The sequence below is a fragment of the Python bivittatus genome, unplaced genomic scaffold (genome assembly GCF_059951505.1).
Source record: "Python bivittatus isolate LINGU-HERP-01145 unplaced genomic scaffold, Pbiv_v1 ctg000480_np1212, whole genome shotgun sequence".
NCBI classification, from domain to species: Eukaryota; Metazoa; Chordata; class Lepidosauria; order Squamata; family Pythonidae; genus Python; species Python bivittatus.
Genome location: NW_028277075.1, coordinates 31,217,649 through 31,240,952, shown reverse-complemented (window position 1 = coordinate 31,240,952; position 23,304 = coordinate 31,217,649). Strand labels below are relative to the sequence as shown.

At 36.5% G+C, this 23,304-nt stretch overlaps 1 protein-coding gene and 1 pseudogene across 8 annotated transcripts in view; both read left to right on the top strand.

The window, feature by feature from the left end:
* Positions 1 to 23,304, top strand: part of GPHN (gephyrin) — a 284,049-nt gene that overhangs the window by 64,662 nt on the left and 196,083 nt on the right. The gene's annotated exons all lie outside the window — the stretch shown is intronic.
* On the top strand, positions 16,909 to 19,282 carry LOC103060438 (B-cell receptor-associated protein 29-like; annotated as a pseudogene).

Genomic DNA, 23,304 nt, shown 5'->3' with positions numbered 1-23,304 from the left:
AGACCTGGATGTGAGTGTGCTGAGAGAAGAGATTGCATTTGTGTGTGTGTTGGTGAGAAGGGGAAAGGACAACACTGCAGATTGGAGCTGAGCTAACCCAAAAGATACTCAGGACAAAGCTAGCTCAGTAAGTGAGTGTACAGTGGGGAACTTGAGCCACAGAGGAAGTGGAAGTTGATTTATAAGTTCAAGCAGCCATGAAATGTGAGCAGAGAGGCAGAGCCTAGCAACCATGCCAAAGTCTGCAGCAGTGCCAACAGCTAGCTTTCCCAGCCAGAAGCTGACAGATGCCAAAGTCCCAGCAGCAACTCAGGCCAGACATCTGGCTGAAAAGCCTGAAAAACATCAACCAACAACCACGGCAGCCAAACCTTGGGCATGCTAAAGAATGGCTATGCCTTATGTTGAGGAGAAAAGAACCTTAGTTTCTCTGCACTCCAGAGCTGGAAGGGTGGCTAAGGACTGGACTATTTATAATCTGATAACAAGGTAGAAGTGGGCAATTCAAGTCTGTCTGTAAAAGACAAGGGGAAGAGGAAGAAAAGAAATTTATAGAAACTTCTAGAAACTATAGAAGTTAGCATAGTAAAATCAAAGAAACCAGTAAGTATAGCTGTAGAATAAAATATATAGTGAATAAGATTTAGAAAGAGATAGATATTCATCTTCATAAATCCAAATCCTCTATGGTGCACAAGTAGGAATTTCTGCGAAGAAGGATGCACTGAAAACAGTGCAAACAAAATTTTTGAGATAAATCCTTGCTGCACCCAATGGAACAGCAAATGCCCAGTTAATGCTTGAGACAGGAATGCCTGCAATCCAGCGAAGGGCTTGGAGGATGATGATAAACTACTGGCTCAAAATCCAATTTTTCCCAGTCAGACTGACCCCTTTACAGACAATTTTAATAGACAATTTTCCTTCTCCCTAGAAACAAGCCATAGAGCAGAAGGTGGCATTATGGGCTTTCTGTACCATTCCTAATTTCTTTAGGATATAACCAAGCCAAACAACTGCTCACCCAAAGAATAAGAGACATGGAGTTTCAGAGTGAAGTTAATAGGGTACCCCAACATGGCAGAAATTGGATAAATAAGGGCACTTGGGAACCAGCAAGGTATCTATAAAATCTAACTTTCTCCAAGCTGAGGATAGCATTTTTCAAAGCCAGGCATAACATCTTACCATCTGCATTGCTACAAGTCAGATACCCCAAACCCTATTAACCTGCCCATGTGGCAATAAGGAGATCTAAACCATTTCGCATATATTATTACATTGTAAATTCTACAGAAATATCAGGTCTGCTTATCCTCTGCCCCTAATATGTAAATTTCCAGGAAGGCCAGACAATTTCTGTGTGAACCATCTTCTAGAAGATACGAAACCCTTTATCAGTTGTGTAGTAGCCAAATTCTACGTTGCCGCAATGAAAATGAGCCATAACTGGTTACAGAAATAATTAGTTCTGTTTCATTTATCACTTTAGGTTTAATACATACTAGCTATCTTGTTTTTAAATGATATATATTTTACTTCATAGATTGTAATATTTTAGATTTACACTTGCACAGGTAATTAATGCACCATTATAGTAGTGTATGTCACATTTTAATGTGTTATTTTACCTTTGTTATGCTAGTATTTTATCTCTTCTATTTGATTTTACTTTGTTGTTGTTGTTTTTAAATTTTGCTGGTCATTGACTGAATAAACAGTATTTCAGTTTTCATCTTCATAAATGACCTAGGTGAGGGAAGAGAAGGGATGCTCATAAAATTTGCAAATGATACAAAGCTGAGGGGAATTGCTAACACCCCAGAAGGCAGGCTCAAGATTCAAAAAGATCTTGATAGACTTGAACATTGGGCCCTATCCAACAAAATGTTGCTCAATGTAGGATTCTGGACTTGGACAGGAAAAACCAGATGTACAGGTACAAGATAGGTGGTACCTGGCTTATCAGTAGTACTTGTGGGAAGGATCTGGGTAACTTGGTGGACCACAGATTAAGCATGAGCCAGCAATGTGCTGAAGCTGTCAAAAGAGCCAATGCAGTTTTGGGCTGCATCATGAGAGATATAGTGTTAAGATCACAGAAAGTGATAATACCACTCTACTATCTGCACTGGTTAGACCATATCTAGAATATTGTGTCCAGTTCTGGTCATCACAATACAGAAAGAATGCTGAGGAACTGGAAAGAGTGCAAAGAACAACAACAAAGATGATAAGAGGTTTGGAGTCTAAATCCTACAAAGAGTGGTTAAATGAACTTGGTATATTTAGCCCAAAGAAGAAAGGCTAAGAAGACACATGATAGCAGTCTTCCAATACATGAAGGCTGTCACAGGGCAGAAAGTGTGGATTTATCCTTCAGAGCACTTGAAGGTAAGACAACAACCAATCGGTGGAAGCTTTACAGTAAGAGATCCAAACTTGAAATAAGGAGGAATTTCCTGACTGTAAGAACTATAGAACAGCCTGCGTCCTGTAGTCATGAGTGCTCCATCAATGGAAATTTTCAAGAACATATTGGACAACTATTTGCTGGCACAATATGAGGATTTCTGCACTGAGCAGGGGATTGGACTGGAAGACCTCCAAGGTCCCTTCCAACCCTATAATTCTATGTCCTCAATTTTGTTTGGAAATACATATTTATTTTTGTACAGTAAATCCTCTCCTTCAGCAAAGGGAAGAGGAAAATTCACTTCTTGTCTTTGGTATATACCACTTCCCCAAAAGAACCTGTCATATATACCCTTCACCTTTGAGTCATACAGGCTGACAAGCACAAATGGTTGCTCATAAACCAAGAGCTTCAGCTTCTACATGAATTTAATTTCAAGTTAGGGTACCAAGGCTTTGCTATTTCAGCTTCTCCTGGATTCACACAAGAATGACTTTAAGAAAAGAATCAAGTGCAGAACAAATTCTTTTCTCTCTATTGTTGCTTTAATGTAAGCTTCTCTGATCTTCTGTATGTCACAGCTGAGAATAGGTTTGTGGGAGGGAGAGAAAATTAACCTAGATTTCTTTGCTTCAATCCTCAGAATTGAATATGAGACTATATTCAGGTACTGAACAGATTGGTTTCTGCATATATTGTTCTTTGTGCTGGAAAAACAAAATGGTCATGAATCTTTTCCCTCATCCACATATTTATATAATATAAAATACTGAATTAAACAAATCATTAACAATAAACAACAAAGTTGTTATAAATACATGCTGAAATATTTGTGGAAAATACTGGAAAGTGAGAAAATCAAAGAATTCCTAAAAGAAAATGTGCTTGGTGAATGTACATATCCTCAGGCAGCAGTAGCTTTTGGCTTCAGTATCAGCTCAGTCATAATGTCAGCCCTTCAGGGTAGACCAGATCAGGAAACAGACTCCACAGGAAGACTAGGACTATACAGTACTTTATTGAGATTGGCTATAATAATGATATCTCGCAAGCCTGACTGTGCTTTACATCCCTTCCTTCTTGCATCCCAGTGAATCAGGGAGAGCCAGCTTGTCTCTTCTGAATACTAACTTGTTTCCCAGGATTTAAATAATGTTTCAGCTCTCTTCAGTATACAGTAATGGTTCTTGCCTGTTTCCCTCAAGGTCATCTCCCTGATTCTCTGTACACCTTTTGGTGTCACTGTGCCTGTCCTGTGGAATAGCACTTCCTTGGAAACCTAGATGGCCCTGGCCCTGTTGCCCTTTCTTAAGGAGTTAAAGATTAGGCAGAACAGAACAGAACAGAAACTTTATTGATTTAGTCATCTGACCATATCAAAAGTATAAAACCAATATAAGTATACAAGTATGCATGTGTGTGTGTGTGTGTGTATACATACATACATACATGCACAGTAGAACAAATTCATAAGTCATCACCCCTGCAGTTAACCCCAATCTGATCTAAATATTCTGTCCTCTTCAAAATCACCTCTGATATAAAGAGTGCAGTCTTACTAGTGATATGCAGGTTCGCCCCTGCAAAAAGTAAGACAGTTTCTCCTGGGTACCGTAGTGTTTTGTAGTTTTTAAGTAGAAATCTAAACAGTCTTTTCTGTTGAATATAGTTTGCAATTAGAGGATGTGTGCAATGTCTTCAACAGTTGGCGCACCACAGACACACAGTCTTTCTTCAGATGGAACTCCATGGAACCTCCCATATCTTACCATGGAGTCTAGTTGTTCAAAACAAGCTCTTGAAAAAGCTCTTCTAAGATGTTGGGCTATATGAGCTGTTACATACTTTTCTAGCTGGGAGGTTGATTTGTGCTTAGCCAGCCACTTCAAGGACTTAATATGCTTAAGGGATGCAATATCCTCTTGGGCAGCCGCTTCCATGAGCCTTTTTTGAAACTTTTCTTGGCCTACAGATCTGATTGGACTGGGAATTGGATGGACAATCCATATTGTGATATAGCATTTGAGAGTTGGACAACCCAAGCGCAAGAAGGCATATTATACAACTGCTCTTCAAAACAAACTTGGGTAATCTATCTGGGTCTGTATATAAGATCTTCAGCCAATAGTTGAATAGTTTAATTACTAAATGGCTTTGTATAGGGGGTATACCCGGCTCTGTCCTTACTGCTGGAGTTGGAGTAGATTTGTCCACCCCCAAGATGCATTTCAAGAAAGTGGACTGTATTTGTTCCAATAAGGGGACTTTTATATATCCCCATAGTTCTGTGCCATATGTAATCACTGGAACTATTTTGCTCTTTTATACCTTTATGATTGGAATTAGAGAACCTGGGTATCTGTGGTGGATGAGCTGCCTTATGGCGTTGGCACAGGCTGTAATCCTTAAAAAAACTCCTCTTAAAATGTGGGAGCCAGGAGCCTGTTTCTGTAAAAACAAGTCCTAGGTATAAATAGGACTTAACTTGGTCTATATGTTCTGTATCCAGGCTCCAGTTATACCTAGTCTACCTCTTCCCGAAAACAATTGCCTTGGTCTTTGACTTATTGATGTTCAGGTAGTTGAGTGCGCAGTATAAACTAAACCTATGCAGCAGTCTTCTCATCCCTTCCTGGGTGTATGACATCAATACCATGTCATCTGCGTAAAGCAGAATATTTACATGTTTATTTTTAACTTTAGGTATATGCATATTGGTTGAGTGAAGGGACTTTGGGATATCATTAATATACAAGTTAAATATTCTCACAGACTTTGGGGGTGGGAGGTTAAGTGAGCTTTGCTGGGTGGTTGTTTAGTTATTGTTTCAGTAATTTTTTTTCCTGCCCTAGGTATGTGGTATAATAGGCTTTTTATAATTTGTTTTATAAATTGTGTACACCATCTAGAGTCACCTCAGTGAGTTGAGTAGCTATATAACTTATTTAAATAAATGTCAGAATAATGTTTAGTTTTAAGGTTATTTTAGTACTGTCTTATTAGCTAAACTAAAAATGCCATACCCTGTTATTTTAAACTTTGAAGATCATACCACTGTTACTTAAGGTGTGTTAGGAAAAACACCTAACTATGCTGTGAAAGATCTACAAATTTAGATTTCCTTATTTAGAAAAAATCAACTTGTGAGATGTGATGAAAAAGGAAACCTCCACTTTTACACCAAGCTATTTTGGAGAAATATTGCATATATTAAAGTAAAAATTATGTCCAGTTAAATGCTTATATTTTCATTTGATATTTCCATTAATGTTAATTTCGCTATCTAAGAAAAACAAAACAAAAAACAGCATTTAACTCTGTTCTACATGCTCCTGACTCAGAATGTAGTGCCACCTATGCTTTAGACAGGTTATTCCTTTATGTTTCTTAGAGCAACTTCTGTAACAGCTACATTTATTTGCAGGAATAAGGCCTTGAAACATACATACATATATGCGTGTGCACGTACACACACATGCACACACACACACACAGATATGATAGATAAATAGTCAAGCAAATATTTTTCCAGCTTAATCTAAGGAGTTTCAAAACATACCTTTACATTTATCCAGGATAGTGATAGGCATGAATAGGCCTTGCAAGTTAGGTCATTAGGAGTCCTTGGGGTTCTCTGAGCTTGGTTAACCACAATGCAACCCTGGGCTACATATATTTTCTTCTATTAGGTCATTAGGCTTAGAATAAATAAAGCAACCTGAAGATTTGATTGCTTCTTCATGGGATAGCACTGCTTTCTGTGCTTTTAAGAAGATATTCTAGAGAAAAATATTCTCTAAGTCTATGATGTAGACTGTGATTTTATAAAGCTTTGTTATGAATTGTTGTATCTAAAACAGTAGTTTGGGAAGAGATTGTCTTTACCCTTCACTTAACACGGTGTCTTTATTGTCAGTCGTTGTCCTGAAAACATATGTACACTGGCTAAATATCCTTGAATAAATATATGAACCACAAAAATAAAAATAAGACTGTTAAATAAATGCAGTCTGTAATGAATGGGTAGGCAAGCTCTGACCCCCACTTTCATTGCCAGCCCTTCAGAGTAGACACCAGGTTGGTGGCTCAAACATTCAAATACTCATCTCCAACTCAAGCAGAAGCATGTGGATTTGGGCACATATGCAACAAACAGATCCTCCCAAATCTTTACTTTCTGCTGGAGAGAAAAATAGTTGGTGCTTTTGCAAATAAAGCAAAAGTTACTGGATGCTAGGATGGAAACTAGGAGGCTTTATCATACCCCTTCAGCTTCAGATTTAAACTGGAATTTGCAGGAAGCAGGCTTTTACAGATAGCAAAATTGGCACAAAGGTAATATCTGTTGCAAGAGTTGTCTATTCTCTAGAGGAATAGGGAAAAGTTAGCTAAGAACTAAGTTTAATTTCTTCCCTGTCTTCTACTTAACGCTTCATAATTTGTGATCCTTATATTAGCTGTACATGCTTAATAAATTGCATGTTTTATACATATTGATGCCTCTTTCCATCAAAGTTGCTTCTTTATTGGTAGCAGATCTATCACCTTGTATCTGCCAAGTATCCTATATAGCCTTTAAGATTTTCTATGGGAGATCCATTTTGGGTTATATTTGTATTTTGAATTACTATATTTTTATCTCCTTTGGCACTATATATGCTTAATTTTAGAATTAAAGAGAGATTTTTCTTGACCTTTTACTCTTTCAGTGAAATCACTAGTGAAATCTTGTTTGCTCATGTCAATATAAAAAAAAAAAGTTTTTCCTATCATAAAATCCTTCCTATTCCAAAATTCCAAGACCTTTATTAAATTGTTTTTTTTCCCCCTTTTAAGGCCATTGCAAATCTCTTAAAGTCCTTTCTGCTATTTTTAAAGATGTTTGCTGCTAAGCATTAGGGAGAATTAAGGTGTTTGTTTTACAATGAACAAATCGTAAAAGGCTACCTTACCTAAAAGCTGCTGTATTGAAGGGACGCTTATGCTTGCAAATAAGAGTTGTTGGGGGGTAGAAGGGAAGATTTCCTGTACATCATGTATGGGTGAAATGTGCCTGGTAAGTTTAGAGACAAGCCTTTGGGCCTCTACCAGCCTCTTTCAATTTCAAGCCATGCATATTTATTTTTATATCTGTCTGACAGCTGATGTCCCAGTGCCTTCAATGCTGTTGGAAGGAACCCTCAGGTTTAATCTTGCTCTTTAGCCAGTGGAGTAAGAAAGATTATTGAAGCTGGTAAAAATATAATACTGCTTTGGGGATTAATGTGAATTGAGTATGTTGTTGTCATGGAGAATATGCATATATTAGGCGGTGGTCAGAAATTGTTTGCACTGGTTCCAAGAGGAGAATATGCTTACTGACAAGTTGGTATGTTGAAATACTCTGGTCAAATCTTTTGCATATTCTTAGACAACATTTAAACTATGTACTTTGAATGGAGAGTATTACTGATTTGATGATTTCTTTGCAATGACTAGTGAACTTATCTAACATCAACTTCCATGCATCTAATTCATATCACACAGATTGGAGGCTTATTTATCTCTCTCTCTCTCTCTCTCTCTCTCTCTCTCTCTCTACCTACCTACCTACCTACCTACCTACCTACCATATTTATATGGTTGCCCATCTCACACAGAGCAACTCTGGGCTCCATACAACAGTTAGATAAAACAGCAAATAGATAAAAACAATCATTATAAATAGATAAAAACAATCATTATAAAAGATTAAAAGTAATTATTGAAATAAAAATATTATTAAAGATTTTAAAAATATACAAACCCCACGGAGAAACAAGTATATCAGTCACAGTGGAGCCATCTAAGAATGTCTCAATTACTAGAGGTTATTAACAAGATGGCGCCTGAAAATTAGTTTGAGGGCTTGGAGTTTGCTTGTGTGTTTGGTTTTATTTTGCTTGCCTGTTGTATTGCCTTGAGGTCAGAGTGACCCTTAGTCAGGTGGGGGGGGGCAGTAGGGCAGGATGGGTGAATGCTTACCAGTGCATGTATGTTTCCCAGTGGTTCCCTTCCTTCCTCCATGGTTGGTTGGTTCCAGGCAGTGTTAACGGGGGAGAGAGGTTGTGCCCCTAGCCTTTCACTTGTGGGGTGACTCAGGGCTTGATGCTCTTACTTCTGTTTAATATCTCCATGAACCCACAGGGTGAGATCATCTGTTGGTTTTGGAGTCCAGTATCAGTTTGTTCATGAAAAACTGCAGGGTACAAATGGCATGAGAAGCTGGAGGGAAGTCCCATCTAGATCAGAATCCCTCCTTAGACAAAAGGACTCTGTTTCTAGAAGAAGACCTGAGTTCTTGTCCATTAAAAATCACCATTGTATTTTACTGAGTTACAGATATTTTATTCATGTATATATGAATGATCTGTATTATATATAACATATGTATATACGGTACAGTTTCCCTCTCTCCTGGACAATCCCTTGAGGTTTTTTTTTTTAAAACATGTTCCACATAGGATACTTTTCTTTCTGGCCTGAACTTGATGCTCTACCCATTAGGATGACAACTGGCAGATATACCAACCTCCATTACAAAAATCTCAGTTGTGTATGTTCTGATATTTAGCTTGAACCTGTATAACATGTACTGCTAAGGTGTTCATTGTACCAATTGTCAGAATATTTAAGTGTTCTTACAATCATGGGGCTACTGCTCCTCTTTTAGGTGACCAATTTCCAGATATCTCCAAGAAGGTTGCAAAATGTCTATATGATGGATGAAATAACTTTATGGTAGTTCATTGATTGTTATAGTGCTAAATACTTTCTGGTCATCCCAAAGGAGCACTTATTCTGAGATTGTGTTTCCCCATTGAAAAAATATTGTCTTCAGGTTGAAGTAAGAGGGAGAATTTATTATCTACAGGTAATCCTCAGGTTACAATGGCAGTTGGGACCAGAATTTCCATTGCTAATTGATATAGTTGTAAAGTGCGATGTCACATGACCATATTGCTTAGTGACGGCAACCCTAGCAGTCCCTGTTGCCACCGCTAAGTAAGGATCACAGGTCATTAAACAAGGACCTCACATAACCATGACTTGCAACTTTCTGCCAGCTTCTAACAAGCAAAGTCAGTGAGGAAGCTGATAGGAAATTGCAAATCCTGGTCACAACAAGCCTTTCCTTTGGTGGCTCACAAGCTGGCCAGCTGGCAGGTGAGTGCTACAGAGTGCAGGCGGGCAAGGGGGTCCAGCATGAGTGTGGCCAGGTGGGGGGATGCTGCGGCATGAGTGCAGCCAGGTGGGCAGAGGGTGGGTGCTGTGCCACAAGTGCAGCCAGGCGGAGAGGGTAGGTGCTACAGCCTGGGCCTGCACTCGCCCTACCACCCAAGGGCTCTCCTCATGAGAAAAAGTGGTGGGAGCAAGAGCGATTTACCAGAATGACTTGCAGCCTCCTGTCTGCTTCCCCATTGACTTTGCTTGTGGGAAGCCAGCAGGGAAAGTTGCAGATGATAATCACGTGACTGCAGGTGCGTGGCAATGGCTACAACTTTGAGGACTGGTTATAAGGCCCCCTCATTCAGTGCTGTTGTAACTTTGAATAGTTGCTGAATGAGTGTTCGTAACCCAAGGACTATCTGTAGTCCCTATTATAATAAGCATGTATACTTTGGGGAATCATCAGCCCATCAACTATATCTCAAAATGGCCTCTAAAGAGTTTTTTTCTTTGCCTACATAATATATGGATGTTTTATGGGGACTTCTTTTCAGGTTCTGCATATTTCTTCTCTTATGGACTTTCATATCTTAATTGTCTTAATTGTCTTGTCTAATGAGCTGGTCAGCCAAGTATCTGATAACTCAGTGGGAACTTTCAAAGTCACTGAGCATATTTTTTTTCTTTTAATTTAACTGATCTTCCTGTCTGTCTGGTTAAATAAATGACTGCCGTAGTTAAATTAGTTGGAACAAACTAAAATTTGAAGGACTGCCTTTCCCCAGTTACATCTACTCGGTCCACCAGAGTGAGGAGGCAGGGTATGTTGTGGGTCCATCTATGAGGGGAGTACATCTAATGGGACCACAAAAAAGGCCTTCTCTGTGGTGGCTCCCTCCCTATGGAATATCATTCCCCCGCAGATAAGACTGATCCCCACTTTGATATGTTTCTGGAAGGCCCTGAAGATGTTTTGCCAACCTGGGGACCCCAGGTTGATACAGAGCTGATCAAGTGGTTGATTTGATTGTGTTTGTAGCTGCTATGGGGGTGGGGGGCGTTGATGGACTTTTTGTATTGTGGATTTTAATTCAGTAAGCTGCCTGGAGTCACCGTGTGTGAATTGGGCAGCTATATAAATTTGTTTAATAAATAATAAATAATAAATAAATAAATAAAATCACTCCTTTATAAACAGGCAAGCAAGTTGGCTTTTTTTCTCATTTGGTGTGGCAGAACCATTTTAAGAGTCTGTTTAGATTTGGAAGTAGTATGGAGTTTAGAAACTTTTTAGAATTAAAACCTTTGAGATTAGCCTACAGTATAAATACTTTAAAGTCATCCACAGAGTCCACTGTGTTATAGGAGGAATATGATTTGAAAAAAGTATAGTTACAATATTTTTCACTTCATTTTCTTTGAGAGTGTCAGATAATGCAGTTTCCTGCTTTGTTTAGCTATTAATTACTAGAGAGCACTTTTTCCAGTGCAAACAACTTCTGTGTGAGCACACATGAAAAAAAATTAAGCTTTTATGAGTCAAATTATTTTTTCATATTAAAAATGGATAATGGAATTATCTTACCATTTTTTGGGGCTCTTTAATCACCAGTTATATGCAGAATTGTCTCCCAGAGTTTAGTAGTAGTGAGGCATTGAAACCGCGTGTATAGAGAGGAGCAATGATTGCCACAAATTCTCAAACAATCAGCAAACATTCTCAAACAAGCATAAATAAATCCTTGATTTTACAAATTAATGATGGGGAAGAAGACTTAAATGTGAATGGGACTTTATGCATGGGGATTTTAATAATTTTACTCATTTAAAATAGCAAATGGGATTTAATACATTCACAGAAGTGTACAATGTACAGACAGCTTTTGCCTGTTACATTAAAATGAAGTTCATTAAATCAAGGTTTACTATTTTAATATTACCTGTATAAAGTGCCATTTATATATTCACTTCAAAGCTCTTTCTATCATTTAGTCCAAAATGAATTTGAAAAAATAATTGTAATGAGTTTGCTTTTGAACAAGCATCTGTAAATTTACAGTTTAAATCAAATTCACATGACAATTTTGAACCATTATTTATGCTCTGTTTAATATAATTCAGTTTCTTATCATTGAGATACATCTTTTTGTTGTAGTTAATGTGCGAGACACAGATTCTTGAGTAAAGTCAGTGATCTAGGTGCAGTACTATACTTTAGGAAAAACAAGAACTTTTGCAGTGAGAACTTCTTGTTAAGATCTAAGAAACATAATGCCATCTGTACAAACCTCAACTCCTGTTACTAGAAGGTAAGTTATTCTTCATGGTATATAAGTAGTCAGTTTTGGATTTTGCTATTGTGCAGAACTTTGCTTTGAAACTTTCTACAGCTGAGCCAGCATTGTACAATTTCATTCTTTTATTTTTTTTCTTTTTACTTTGACATATTCTTTTGGATACTTCACTGGATTTCTGCTTTTACTGATGTCTTATGGAACTGAAGGTAGAACCTTTTTGTAAGCTCTTTGCTGCTGTTGAGCCTAAGCCTGTTTTTTCTTGAAAAAAGGGCACGTTGTTAAATGGTACCAATCCTGCAAGCACTTTACAGGTACCTGTCAAAAATTTTGCTAAAGATGAGATTGCTGCAGAAAAAAATTAAGTTTGCCCAGCCATCTACTTCTACTTCCCTATTCTTCTACTCTATCATAATTTTGCCACTATCATGGCTTCTAATTTCTTGCTAGATCAGGAGACCATAATCTTCTCAATTAAAAAGCCAGTGTATCAGATGTTTGGTGTTTGGTCCCTGGGTTGTAAAGAAATGAGCTCTTCCAGAATATCATTTGCAGTAGCAATAGCAGTAAACAAGGAGAGTTCAGGATTGCGGTATCTAACCCCAAAGCTATCTGTGTACTAAACTTAGAATGCTTGTTTTGGAATGAAATATGCTCACAGCAGATGCTGAAATGGAAGGCATTTCTGTTCTTTACAGCTTACAACTTTACTCCTCCCCAGTTCCATAGGTGTTATTGTTTATCTTTTACTGCAGACCCAGTGGTTATTGAAAAATTGATGGTCACCTTGAAGGCAATGATGACAATGTCTTCCACACAAATAGGTCCCTTTCTAGTACTAAAGTTGCAATCATTTTGTAACCAGTAACTTTGATTCCCTCTTATTGGCTTCACTAATAGCAAATGGTGTTGCTATTAGTTCAGCTGCAAAAGTAGTTCAAGTTCAAATAGTCTTCTCTATTGAATCTGATGGAGCCTGAGAAAAAAAAAGAATGAAGGCATCTGTCTTAATAACATTCTCCTTTGCAGAGGTTTTATTTACTGCTGCTCAGCAACTGAGCAGTGGAAGCTGTCCAATACAAGAACATTTTGGAACTTTAGATAGGATGAAAAGATGAAGACCTTACTATATTAGTATTTTCTAAGGCTAGCCTTAGCTTTCCCAGTCTGAGTCTTGAGGCTGAACTGTGGATCCCTTTTCCAAGATACCCCTTCAGGAACTGGTGGGCCTGTCATCAATTTTTTCTTCCAGGATTTCCAGGGCATGGTAGCAGTCCACTACAAGGAAGAAGGAAGGGATTGGTCAAAGCAATGCCTTGAACTCTGAAACAGTGTATTTTCTCTATCGTACCATGATCCAGGAAGCAGTAACCATGAATTCATAGTTCTGCACCATCATTCTGTTGGGCTATATTCTTACGTTTGTATAGAAGCCGCAGATGCATCAAACAATTACTTCTCCTCCGGAGGTTGATGTCTGAGAAGTCTTTCAAAAAAGTGTTACAGAATCTGTCCCTCCTAGCCTGTGGATGCAGGATTTTTATTGCAAATACTCTGTTGTCTACAAAAAGGATGGAGGTTTATGATCTGTCCTGGGTTTGAGGGTCTTCAACTGAGGGCAATTCAGTTGCCTAACACTCCAGAACAAATTCTCACTATTGCAAAAAGATTAGTTCATAACTATCTGTCTGAAAGATGCTTTTTTTTCGTATCGTGATCTATGCACAGCACAAAAGTTAAAGTTGTAGATTGCAATTTTCCTTTTAAGCACTAATCTTTGGTCTCTCTGTTGGGCCTTTTACCTCTGAGGCATTGTAATTGTATGTGGGAATGACTTTGGGAGAAAGGAGGGAGAGCTGGAGACTGGACAACCAGCATGTAAAAGATATCTTAGCCCACAGAAAGACGGAGGGCATGGGAAATGTTTCCGAAGAAACCCTCCCTAGTTTTCCAGAGAGTAAAAGGAAAGGTGGGGAGAAATACTTTCAGTCTTGCAAGATTCTATTAATGTAACCTTACGATAAAGATTGAGTTAGTACTCTTGGTTGTGCTTCTTATCTGAACTACCTTGCAGGGCTAACAGGCATCAAGGATACAACTTTAGCTTTACATAGATAATTGGCTTTTAGTTACCCACTCATATCTTCCATTTTTAGTTTTTGGTGAGTTTTTTGGGGGGGTCCATGTATAGGGTACCCTCAGTCTCTTACCAAACTTAGGGCTCAATTCTGTTGTGGAAACAGTGTTTTCAATTCATTGGAGTTTGGTTTGATTCAATTCTGAGATTTTTTTTTCTTTTTTTGCTACACAACAGGTGATACATTTTTACCACCAAAATTAGAGGTAATTGTGTTAAAAGATCCTCTTTCTTTTGAGGCTGTATAGCGTGCCCTTCTCAAGGCTGCAATTGTGGTGGCCTTCTCAAGACTGCAAATAAGATTCCTTCTGTGTTGATTTTTGACAAATTTTCCCCCTAAGCTGTACCCAGCCCAAACCAGTCTGATCATGCCTCTTGAGGCATGCCATTTATCTTGGTCTCACTTACTCCTCATATTTTGACAACAGATATAGCCCAAATTATAGAACTTCTGATGTTCAAAATTTGTTGGACTCAAGAAATGGCTGGCTGATACATTAGCTTTTGGGAATTTCTTATTCAGGTTTTTTGAGCCAGCCTTTTAAAATCTTTTTTAAATAGAATGCAACCTATATGTCTATAAGTGGTATAGAACAACACTGCAACAATTTTGTATATTTGCAGAGAAGCCCAAACTCACTCCAAAACTATCCTTGGCATTCTCTGGGATTGGAGTATTCAAGACAGCAGTGCATTTTTATTGCAGTCCAAATGCTATGATTGCCAGCATTTGAGCAAATTCATTAAACAAGACCATCCTTGAAGTGTGCAAGGTTCTGTTCCTGGATGAGCATAGGCAGGACTCTGCTATGAAATGCCTTATGTCTCTAACATAGAGCCTCTCCTATTCATTTTTCCATCAGTTCTGCTGATGGTGAAGGCCCACAGGTGGCTATTTCAAGTATAATCACAGTGCATTTTGATCTTCCACTAATGGTTAAGACAGTAATGGTTCTTAATATTTCTTTTCTTGAAAGTATTTTCTCCATTTCCTGTGAAGATGTATCTTCATACTTTGGTCAGTGGCAGTTCTGTGTCTTCAGTCAGACCGTGAAGCAATTAAAGATTATTAATTTTATTGCAAAAGCCATCATGAAGTCCTTTAGTAATTCCCACTGCCCTTTTAATAATTTTTTACACTAAATCCCTGGTTCTTTACATCAAAGATAGCTTTTGTTATGGCATTAGCTGAGCACATTGTACTGTACTGGTAAAATAACTGCTCTTTGGGTACTCACCTCCCTGCCTAATCTTCCATAAGGCTGAGATGGTTGAGCTAAGTTAATTGTTGGAATGTTCTGAGTTAATTCAACTTTTCAAAAATTACTGTTCTTTAATACCATAGACAAGAGATGGTATTTAATGTGCCATATACAAGATCTATCTGGGAAAAATAAAGGTTATATGCATTAGAGCTGTGCAGCTCTTTGCTTTCTAAGGCAAAAGGTGATTCACAGTGAGCAGATACACACACAACATGTATTTACATGTCCTTAAACCAGACTTGTCTTTGTTCAGGAAAACAGATACAGCTGCTTTAAGGAGTTGCAGACAGATTATGTGTTCCCTCATAATTCAAAGCAGCTTTTTGCCTTCAGATTCAAAGAGCTACACAGCCCTATTTAAGCTTTAGAAAGAAAATTGTCTTCCTTTTTGGGGAGTCAGTAAAAGATGTGGCATAAAGAATATGAACTGTCTAAGGAAAGATTTATTTTAATTAAAGTGACATCTAAGCACTTGTGTAAATGACAACAGTAAAGCTGGATGAAGTTATTTTTAGACTGCTAACACTGAATTGAGGTGACTCATTTAGTAAGATTTTAAAAATGAATTAGTGGCTCAATTTGTTGCAACAAATATAACATACACTACTGTACTCTAAGGCTTTACAATTATGTAAACAGAGTAATATCCCTAGATAACTTTTTTTTAAAAAAGGTAGCATATACACTTAGATGAATTTCTAAACAGGAACTAAGATTTCCAGCAATGGAAAGTCAAGATTATTAGTAGTTCAGTATTTCAATTATATATTCAGTTAATTATTTAATCAACGGAATAAAATAATGAAATTTAAATTTTATGACAATTGTAAATTTTCTGTTTATTTACAGATATTTTATTTTCTATCCACTATGTTATTTTTCATTTTCTTCTTTTTCCTTTTATGTAGTCATTTATTTTATTCCATAAATGTTTTAAAATAAAAATGTTTAAAAACAATTTAATATTTCAATCATTCACAACAATATTCAACACATAGGTTTCACTTAGCTCATTTTAATAGCTAAGGGCCACATTTAACATTCTTTGGCAGTTGAAGTGTATCAAGTTGGTGGGTCTGTGTCAAATATGTGGACATATCTGAGTTAGGAGGGAATTCTTTTTTCTTTAGCTGTAATATGCCCTTTTTAAGACTTACACTAAAATGTTCATGTTTCCTAATTAATTATGTCAGAAAATTGTGCTGTCTGATTTCAGCAGTCATGGTCAAAAGGTTTTCTCAGTATCACAGAAATGGAAATATATTCTGACTATGGTGATAATAAGCTGTGAAAATGAAGAAAAAGTACAGCAGAGGGGAGAGGAAAAAGACCCCCTCCACAACTTTATGAGTGTGCATATATGAACTAATCACCCAATTCCAGGTGCAGAAAGCACCCCTCTCCTTTGCAAAGAGCGTTGTGGCCAGGTATCCCCCTAGCCAAGCTGTGGCTGACTGAGTCAAGGCATGAGCAGGGTTTGTACCCCACACTAACTCTCCAGCCCCAGTTCACCAACCACGTGGGCTAGTTCATACATACCCCATGCACAAAGCCCAAACCGAAACACCCTCTGAGGGAGCGGAAGCAGGTCCCCCTCTCAGAGATGCCATGACTTTCCAGTGGACCAACATGTCTGCGTTTCTTTACAGCAAAATTGCCTTATTGCTGTTGCTCTGCATGCTGCTCATTTTGCCAGTGAGATGGAATAAGTTGTTATGATCCCTATATGGAATAAAATTGCAAACTATTGGAACAAGGCATTCCTTACTATTATAGTTAACATTAATTGTTTTATTTCTTGATGCAGTAAGAGAAATGAAGGAGTACTCAAATGTTCATTTAAGTGAAGAAACTACACATTCGACCCCCAATGCATTTGATCACATTCATATGAAAGTTTTTAGATCACAACGAAATCCTTATATATCAGGATGTTCCCTTTTTCTTTGGCTTGTACTGAGACGTACTGTTTCCCTTATCACTTTATTGGCAAAAGAGATGGAAGCTGAGGTTGTTCTGAAATTGGAAATAGCAAACAGCAATGAAGTTGCCTGAAAGTGCTTGGAAGTGAACGAAAGACTGCACCAATCACTGAAGAAAATTAAAAATTCTACTGGTGAACGTTTGTCTGTGGTAAAAAATGAAAAGCTACTCCAAAAAGTGGAACAGTTAAAGGCAGAATTAAAGAAAAGTTCAGAAGCTCTCCACAAAACAACAAATGAAATGACTGCTGTTAAAAAGCAGTCTGAAGAGCTTAAGAAAGAATATGATTTCCTTGTAAAACAACATGAAAAACTACAGCACCAAAGAAATGAAGATCTTTAAAGCAAAGGACATCTCCATCAACCTGAATTGTTTGTTTTGTTTTTATTTTACAGGTATGTATGGAAAAGCTTTGTTTTCTTTTTAAGGGAGATTTACTGCATTTATTGCTGAAACCTCACAATTTAACAATTGCCAGATATTTTATTTTGCGGCAATCTTTTTGCCAAATCTGCTTTTAAGTCATGCCGAAAGTGCAATGATTCCTTGTCACAAACTGGTTACAAAATACTAATGAGTTCATATGGTGGATTGCTGTTCAAAAACCACATCTACACCTCTTTAGGTGCAAGGAACTATTGGGTTTTTTTTTAATCTAATCCAATAAGTAGTATATTGAAAGCAAAATATGTGTTATCTTTTTAATCATAAAAGGATGATATAAATCATTTTAAAATGTTCTTACACGCTACTCTGATACTAAAAGAAAAAGAGGGTTTGAATACCAAGTATTGTTATTACCAAGCAGTGGAAAATGCTTTATACATTACTTCAAGCATAAAATTACGATGAATTAATCCACCTGACTAGAAAGGAATGTCATCAAATTTGGTCAGTATAAGAATTAACATAGTGACATTACTTACATAACTATACGGGTGAATATTAGACAATAGGTAAAAATAATGAAATTGGTTCAAAGCAGTCTTGCCCAGCTAGGTGTCTTCCAGGTGTGCTGAGATTACAAATCCTCAAATTACCAGCTGATACAACCATTTTGGGAGTTCCTGTCCAAATACATCTGGTGGATGTCATACTGGAGAAAGATGTTTGATCACTGTGTACTTTATTTTTATATTTTGAAAGAGATATATAAGTTTTGTTCCAGTCTGTAATTTTTCACTTACATCTGTTCAAGAGTTTGCGTAGGTATTTGCCAATATTTCATGTTTTACAATGGATGATACTTTTGAAAAACATTTATGCAATGTTTACCAAGCTGTGCATTTTCTGTTACTAATAATACCGCACTTATGCTGGGTTGGATTTGGGTATGTTCCTCCAAAAACATGGAACCTGGATACAACAGAGGCTTTACATTAAAGAGAGGGGAACAGTCCCTAATACCACTTCTGATGCTGCTCCAGAGGATCCCTTAACCTTTCTGAGCATCTTTACAAAGGGAATTTGGAACAGAAATTGATGAAAGATATTTTCTCATTCTCTTCTGCTATCATAGTGGAACTCTGCTGAATGCAAGTCTGAATCCAGCTCATTGTTTTCATTATTTCCATCTGAATAGGTTGCATTTTCCACATTTGTGTCACTATCTATCTTGGATGTTCATTTTTTAATAAACAGACATTTAAGCTTTGTTTGGTCTTCATAAAGGAATAATTCTTGTAACCCTGAAATAATTATGTTGGAAATGAGTTGGACAAAATTAATTGGATGCAGAGTTCAAGACAGTACATTTGCCTGGGATAGACTATATAAAAAATGAAATAATTTATTTTAAAATAAAACAGATATTTAGAACTAATCTTTAAATAACCTGTTTAACCCTCCGAACCATTAAATTATTTCTCAGTGGACTACTGTGATGTAGTAATCAGAATTTGAGCATTTACCCTTTGTTTAAGACAGTTGGTAGAAATGTCTGGATCAAATAATGTTTTTACTCCCACATCAAAAGATAAATAAAATATTGCACAATAAAGAAAGTCCTTATCCTCTGCTGTCTGGCCATGAGACAAACTTGATTAAATTCTTTATGCTTTCTTACCACTCTTGATGGCAAATCAGGCTCTTTCCCCCCCAATATACTCTAGGGTATTGACTTTCCTGGGTAGCTTTGAAATGTGGTTATGTTCAGATTTTCATAAAAATTCCACTACAACAGGAAGTTGTAATTTACAGTAATTTAAATGGTTGGGACTTGTAAAGCTGAATCTTAAAAAAAAAACTCCATATTTCAGTTGGACCAGTTCGTATAAATGTTTCTCCATGGAAGCTACAAGAGATCCTTTTCATCCTCCACATAAGGAAATTCAATATACTGTACACATATTTTTTACAGCTTGCTTAACCTTGAATCCAATCAGGTTCCTCTTGGGATCTCTTTCTTCTTAGGTCTGCTTCTTCTAAACTTTTCTCTTTTCATATAATTCCATACCAATTCTTTGCTCTTTAACTTTTTTCTAAGACATCCACTTTTGAATGTTCTCTGAAAGTCTGCTGATAGAGTATAGTATCTAAAATCTCCACTTCTCTTGCTGCCAAGTCAGAATGTAAGCCTGGAGTCAAAATCCCTCTCTGTACATCTCTTGCTTGATAATCTAATAAGAGTTTCATCCAAAGCCTTGACTTTTTGAGGAGAAATACTTGCTTCTTATTTGATGCCATAGTCTCCAGCTGTGCAGCACCTTCAGCTTTCTAACAGATAGTCCAAGAAGTCATTTCAACAACTTATAGGAGAAAGAAAAAAAATGCATTTTTTAAACACATCACCACCTTGCTAGAAGTTTCAATACCTTCTCAGAATATAAAGGCATCCTTGACAAGAGTTTTTATTTCCACCAATATATTTTGATTCATCCATTTCCTAGATTAAGTATCTTTCTTATGTGGAGAAAGAAACTTTTTCTTCTTAAAAAGTGGGGGGGACCCTTGGTTTTAAATTTCCTCATTTAGTTAGTATGAGTCATCTCTTAGGTGGCCATTTAATCCCTTTTACATCCTAGGAAACTACTGGTGATGATATATGGAAAAAACCCACATAGAAAAACGAGTGAGGAAAAAAAGGAGAAAAAAAATGTGTTCATTTAATTGAGACAAACTTTTTAAAGGCCTAAAAAGAAAATCATGAAAAACATACACAGACACATAACACAAAAGAAAAGAAAAGAAAACATGAAGGGAAATCTAAACCAGAAACTAAAGAACCCCCAAACTGTATAGTACTACAGTATAGGCACTTCTGGAAGAGCTGTACTGAAAATACAGTACAAAAGCTCTTCCTTCCTAGGCAAGGTAATACATCTGTCTCCATGTTCCCTCTCTCCCTCTTTCTCTCTCTCTTAAAAAAAAAAAAAAAGGTGGGATGACATTAAAAAGTTGCTGCTACGCTACCTTACTTCAAATTACCCCAAACCAATAAACTTTTCTGCAGCCTCTGGATCAAAAAACTTCACATTAGAATTCAGGGATAAATGCTGAAAAAAAGGGGGGGAAAGTTTAATCCCTATTTTTCTGCCAAATAATAATATTTACTGAAATAATAATAATAACAACCACAACCACTGAATAGCCTTCATTTCTGAATCAGTGGCAGAGGTAATGCTTGAAAAACTATTATCTTTTCATTCTATTCCAAAGATCCCACTTGCTAAAATAAACAGAATAATGTAGAACTTCAAAATGTCAACACATAGGACAGGGTGTCTATACTGTATGGAAAAGGAAACCCACATGTTAAGTACTTTCTGTTTATATCCCAACAGTAGTAAAAATATCTTGCATTTAAATTTCTTCATAAAGACTGCTATAAACTGATCTTGCTGAGAGTTGTAAGGAATCTTTAAAAAACTTAAATTATTTCTGTGAAGCAGATCCTATAGATAAGACACTGTATCTTTTTTAAAATTTATATTTATTAAGAATTTTCATATAATAAAAGATGAATCAAAAGAAAAAAAGTGCACAAAAAGAAAAAGAAAACTGAAGTTAAGAAATATTTAAATGACCTTCTTTTCAACAGATAATTACAATCCTATTGTCCCTCCTCCCTCTTAAATATTTTACGGATCCCCTCACCCCCTCATTTAGTCCTCATCTTTATTAATCTTCGGATCCATAAATCATCAATTCATTTTTTCTTCTTTGAGCAAAAAGTCCATACAAAGTTTCCAGTCTTTCAAAAAAAGTTTTTTTTTGCTTGTTCTCTGACCAAACAGGTCAGCTTCACCATTTCTGCACATTCTGACATTTTCACAATCCATTCCTCCAATTGTGGAAATTACATTATTCTTCCATCGTTGTGCATACAATAATCTTGCTGCAGTTACCATATACAATATCAATCTGCCATGAGTGTTTTCTAATTCATTGTCCATAAGTCCCAATAAGAAGAGTTCTGGTTTCTTAGCAATATTAGTCTTTAAAATCCTTTGCACCATTATATGAATTTGTATCCAAAATTGCTTAGCTTTCTCACAAGTCCACCATGCCTGATAAAATGTTCCTTCATGCTTTTCACATTTCCAACACTGGTTTGAAATAACTTTGTACATTTTTTATAGTTTCCCTGGTGTCATATAGCAATGATGCATCATTTTATTTAAAAATTCTCTTAAATTATGACACAGTGTCAGTACCAGTTACCCACATTCTCTCCCAAGTGTCCATCTTTGTGTTATATCCAAAATTAGTAGCCCATTTTGTCATGCAATCTTTAACCTGTTCTTCTGTTTCGAATCTTAACAAAAGCTTATACATTTTTGCTATTACATGTTCATCATTTGTACACAATTCAGTTTCAAATTCCATTTTGTATTTTTCAATTCCAGTTGTCTTTTTATCCATATTAAAATTTTCTTTTAACTGTGCATATGAAAACCATTGAAAATTATGTCCTTCTGCAGTCAGTTGTTCTCTTGACTTCATCTTGACTTCTCCTTCATCCTGTATTAGTAAGTCTTGATATGTTAACTGATAAGTCACTATATCCTGAAGATCTTTATTTATTTGAACACTGTTTCAGCATCTGTGGCTCATTGTGTGCCAAAATGTTCAAGCTGAATGATTTTTATATGTGTGTGTGTGTGTCTCAGACACTAAGGCTTTTAATTCCGCCATTATCTGATCTATTAAAAAAATTAAATCTGTTTTGTCTCCAAAGCAGAGAAAACAGAACACTTCCAATGAATAGCTCTGGCTAGTTTTTTAAAATATAATTTAGTGCAAGAAAGTCTTTTCAATACCTTAGAAGCTGGCTTCCTAGACTATGACTTTTAGTTATTTCAAATAAAAATAACAAGATCAGCTGCATTTATTGGTTGATGGAAGTGCATCTTGAAATGAACCCATTTCTCATTAATTCTTGTTAATTTCATTTAGTATGGTAAAAAGTCCATAAAATCCCTGTTACGGTCTGGTTATTTATTTGGTTTATTCTAATCCCTATAATCATAGATATTCATTTATCATTATTTCTATATCATGGATATTCATTTATTATACACATATTATTTCTAGTAAAGTGTTAATGTAACTATTTTAGAGTATGAATGATTGGGAAAATTTAGAGGTGGATGGGCAAAAATGAAACATCTTAAAGTTTCAAAGAAAAAAACTGGAAAAATGAGACTGAAAAACAGAACTGAGAGGAGGGTTCTAGGATAAAGATATCACAGATACTGAGATCACTAGGAGCATAGTGTATTGGCATTAAGCTAAAGAAAAGTTACAAAAGATTTATTGTATAAGCAGCTGAGTTAGTCCCAGAAGGTGCTAAACTGGCCAACAGCAGGAAGATTTTGGAAGCTATGAGTACATACTCAAAACACTGAAGAAATCTACCATATTTTGAGGGAAGTCCTCTTCTTCTATATGAGTGATCAAGAGTTTCAGTAGAATCATTAATAAATAATCTCTCTAATAAAAATGAGTTGTACTAAACATGGGTCTTGGTCTCATGCTTAGATTGTTTAGTATCCCTCTATAATGATTCTTCACTACAGG